Source organism: Prinia subflava, chromosome Z (assembly GCF_021018805.1).
Source record: "Prinia subflava isolate CZ2003 ecotype Zambia chromosome Z, Cam_Psub_1.2, whole genome shotgun sequence".
Classification (NCBI taxonomy): Eukaryota; Metazoa; Chordata; class Aves; order Passeriformes; family Cisticolidae; genus Prinia; species Prinia subflava.
Window position 1 is genome coordinate 96,671,112 of NC_086283.1, and position 4,761 is coordinate 96,675,872.

The 4,761-nt window shown below is 50.0% G+C and overlaps 1 long non-coding RNA gene across 1 annotated transcript; it reads left to right on the top strand.

The window, feature by feature from the left end:
• Positions 1-375: 375 nt before the first annotated feature.
• LOC134563795 (uncharacterized) lies at positions 376-2,888 on the top strand. The gene is made up of 3 exons (XR_010083424.1): positions 376-458; positions 986-1,069; positions 2,530-2,888. It is a non-coding gene; the product is annotated as an uncharacterized LOC134563795 (long non-coding RNA).
• Positions 2,889-4,761: the final 1,873 nt, after the last annotated feature.

Here is a 4,761-nt window from a genome sequence, read left to right on the forward strand (position 1 = left end):
CCACCCCTCCAGGCCATCCCTTGGCTGATTATCATTACGCAGGTAACCAAAGCACAGCTTGTTCCTTCACTCACACATGCTGCCGCCCCCTTCATTGCCATGCCAAGCATTTAGGCTGAAACAAAGAACAGCAGCACAAGGTCTCGTCTTCTCTGGGGCTGGGGAAAGCAGCAGCATCTACTCCTCCAGCCTTTCTTGTTCTCCAGGCTTTTTTCCCTGGGCAATGCCTGCTCCTGTCTTCCTTACTTTCTAAGGGAGCAGACATGGACACAGGCGAATGATGGACGGCGCCAATTTGGTTTTGGTGGCCAGTGGGATCTACTTGAAGTGGCTCGAGGGCTCCATTGACCTGCTGCTTTTTCTTGCCAGGCTCTGATAGATGGAGCCCTGAGGAGAAGGAGTCCTTTGAGAAGGCTTTGCACACCTATGGCAAGGATTTCCATCTCATCCAGAAGCAGGTAATGGCAGAGGATGTTCTTTCCCCCAGCAGATTGCCAGAAGGCAATGTGGATTCTTTCTGGTACTACCTACAGGAATTCAGTCTCTCTCTTCTCAAAACCCCAAAAACATCAAAGAGATATTGTAATGGGACATCAGGGCCTGTGTAGAAGTTGTGATGCTGCCTCTGCAGCCCTTTGCTCCTAGCTCTTTTGCAAGACAAAAGGTTGACTCTGTCCCATTTGTCTCATGGCTGTGCTGCTGCTTCCACATCACATTGTGCTGGCAGAACTGGAGTGAACGGGAGAAAGAAAAACTGTGCTCAATGGATTTGATCTTGATCTGTGCATTTCAGGTGTTACCACCGAGCAGAATACACGGCTCACTGCATTGCAGAATGCCTCTCTGGCTCCCTATTGATTTCATTTTACACCCTACTCAATTGACTCCATAATTTCACTTCCTACTTGACTCCATCCTCTGCTTTTTCTCCAATGCACACTACAGGATGGCCATTGGAGATTCCTTCTTTTTCTCTTCCCAACAGATTCCCAGCAAGACTGTGGCCCAGTGTGTGGAGTACTACTACTCCTGGAAAAAACAACAGAAACTTGCCCGCACTCCTGCTCAGGTAAGAAAATCCAGACCTGCCAGGAGGGTCAAGAAACTGGCAGAAGGGGGCAAAACCTGCTGCTGAGCCCGCTGGCACCCTGCTCTGCCAGGATCACATCATCCCAGGAGCGGGGAAACGCCCAGCAGCAGATGCTGCCCAGGCCTTCATTGCTCTGCTGCTCTGAAATACGGAATTCTGGAATAGAACTTGACCCAAATAAGCAGCACTCTCACCAAAATGGGCTTTGATGCTCTCTAGACTGGCTTCTCAAGGGCTGGCATCCTTGCTGATTCCAATCACATCCTTCATTCTTCACTGCTTACTAACATCAGCGATCCTGGCTGCATTCATGGAGATGCTGCAGATTTTCAGGGATCTTTTGTACCATCCCAGCAGAGTCCCCAAAACAGAGCTGGCAGTGCAGCTGTGGCTCCACTAAAACTCTCCTGACCAGCAAATCTGAATTTGGTTCACAGAGAGAGAGAGATTCTTTTGAGCAGTAGAAACTGGGTAACCATATGTCTTCACGTATTGGACTGAATTGAAAACCCAGTCGCTAGGAATTTATGGAGAAAAATGGGGATAAATAGATGGTAGGTAGAGGTTTATAAATAAGAAGTGTAGAAATTCAGATACACATTTGTCCCACCCCTTTGGGATAAAGGAGGTGTTTATTCCTCCAAGTGCTGTCTTTGCACCCCGCTGCAGCCCAACACCAAATCCAGCCCTTTGCTCAGCTCTTTCGGGGTTAGGGGAATTTGCTCAGGCCAACAGATTTTTGCATTGGACACTGTGATTTCCAGCTTTGTGAGAGGAAGGAAAGATTGATGAGGATTCTTTGATTTGCAGAGCGTGGGCGAAGCCAAGAGCAGCCCAAGCCGTGCCAGAGCGGAGGATGGGGAGGCAGGGAAGAGAAGGCGCAGCAGGGCCCGCAAGGCGGAGTGTCCCTGCTGCCAAGCGCCCCAGCCGCCCCGGCCGGCGGGAGGCCCCTTCCCGTGCGGGCAGTGCAAACGGTGCGCCACTTCTTCCTCTCCCTGCTCACAGCCTGGCCCTTGGCACTGCAACAGCTTCACCCTGTGCAAAGGCACCCACGCAGGGCAAGCTGAGGCCACTGGCAGCATCGGCCCTGCCCGCCGTGCTCAGCGGTACAACCCGCTGGAAACCCACACAGCGCAGTTCAACCCCAGCACTCACAATGAAACCTTGGGCTGCCCCAACAAGACACAATTCCCACAAGTAGCAATAGATACACTAAAGCTGGGTTTGACCGTGCTGGTCAAGTGTAAAATAGGATGAAGGGAGAGGAGGAAGAAATTTGAAGGAACTGAAACAAGAAAGATCGAATTCATGGGGATGATCGATTTATATATATGTCCCAGCCTGACAAGACAGAAATTCATGGAGAAATGGGAAACTAGGAACTTGGTTTCACGGTGTGTACTGAATTCACAATGGATGGTTTGTTTCCTATTTTGCAGGGTATTTGAAACCAAGAAGGAAAGGAATGCACACAGGAGAAGACATCACCCACAGAAGGAAGCAGAGCCTGTTCCAAAGAAGAAAAGATCAAATTAGGCCTGCACTTGTCCAGGGCTAGCAAGAGTTAGCTGTCAAGAAGACTAGATAGAAATAGGATTGTTTTGAAGAGGTGTTTATTCTTTGATTTACTTTACCAGATAGGCATTTCCCCATTTATCAGTTAAGATTCATTAGTATTCTTAGAAGTTTTTAGTATAATTAGTTTTATCCGTACATGTTAGTAGTTTAGTGTTGTTCACTCTGCTGCACCTTTTGTCATATTGTATTTGTTAAGAAAAGATCTGTGTTTCTCATTAAAGCCAAGTTTGTTCCATTTTGTCTTTTGGTCTGTGTGGAATTGGTCAGGCAAGGTTTGTTGCATTGGTTTGGTGTTGCAAAGACAGCATTTGCCCTGAGAGAAGAATGTGGGCACGGGCGTCCTCCCGCAGGCCCAGCCCCTTGCTCAGCGGGCACCACTGACCAAGGTGTGTCCCCATGAGTGCCAAGGAAATCACAGCGGAGTTTCATCCTTGGATTCCTAAAAATCTCAGCTGGCAGTGCAAAGGGAGGCTTGCTTGAAAATTCAAGACATTGGATGAAATTGAGTGGTGTTGTCTAATGATACTTGGAGGGATAAAATCTGGAGGGTTCAGTCCTTTATGTCACCAAGCAGCAGAGCTTTGTTTAAGTGATGGACTTGAGCACCTGTGAGGACTTTTCAAACCTCTCCCATTCTATACAATTAATATCCACATGCACCACAAAGAAATCAGGAGTTCTGTTTCAGTTTCTCTTGAATAGACCAGCCTCCTGCTCTGCACCTCCACCAGCCTCCTCAGCTTATCCTGGGTACAACCAGGCCATCAAAACAACAACTCCAGCATTAACAGCAAAGCACATAGGAACATCATCCTCTCCCTTCTCACAGCTTTGGTATTTGCACCAAAGAAGCATCAAAGTCACTCCTTTCTCTGACCCAGTTCATGGCACAGCCTTGCAAGGTCTTGGGAGCAGGGGCTGGGGAGGATGGGCAGGGGGCACGCAGGGGGGAATGAGCAGGCTGGTTCTGGGATGCTGACAGAAGCTTGCCCTTGCCTGACGGAGCCAATGCAGGTGTGATTGGGAGCCTCCAAAGAATTGGCTTTGCAGGGGGCCTTGTTACAGCTGCCCCCTCAGTTGGCTGCTCTGTGTGTGTCTGTGTGTGTGTGTGTGTGTGTGTGTGTGTTCCAAGGAGGCTGGGAAGGAAGCAAGATTTGCTTTTGCCCAACTTTAGGCAGGAAAGGAGTAAAACCAGCTGGACTTTGCCATAGCTGGGACCTAAATACTAAAACAAATGGGAGGACCATTGGTGTGAAATAGCAATTCTGGTAGTGTTAGTCTCGTAGAGGAACAGTACAGTCTTTTGAGAGGAACATCTCACTTCTTCAAGGGAGCTGGAAGAAAGACATAGGAATTGTGCATGAAATGTTTGCTGAGGAATTGTTGGTGGCGTGTCCCCATCAATTCCCCTGAAAAACATCCTGTTCCTCTAAGTTTCAAAGCAGGAGTGTTGTAGTGAGAGAGTGGTCAGCTCAGTCCCACAAAGGAGGGAAAACATCAATGACTTTCTTAGACACCAGACAATTTAGACAGGGGGCAGGATGAAGGCCTCCACTTGGAGAGGAAGTTTGGAGCTGGTTCTCTACTGAACCACATCCAGTCTCTCGCTCCTCTCCGAGACGAGAGGCAGCAGCAGGAGTGCTTCTGGTTCTCCAGTGCAGGCAATGTGCTCTGGGCCCTTGCACAGAGCCACGCTCCTGCACATCTTCAGCTGCAGGCACTGCACGCAGAAGCACAAAGAAGACCCAGAGCTGTCCCTGCACTGCTTTGCCCCGTCCACACGAGTGATGAGCAATGCCCCAACGGGAAAGGTGCTGAGAGCAAAGCTGCAGCAGAAGAAGTCAAGGAGGCCAAGGTGGCCCATCCCTGTGTGTGTGCCCTGGCTCCCCGCGGGTTCTGCATGGAATGTTGGGCTGTGCCCGTAGCAACTGTGGCTGTCTCCTGCTGCTGTGGCCGTTTGTGGAACACTGGGGGAGCAGCGGTGCAGCAGCAGCAGCAGCAGCAGGATCTGCTCCTGGGCTGTCCCTCACCACACACCTGCTGGCCTCGGGGCCACATCTGTCCCCTGCATCCACACCCTCATCTCCTCATCC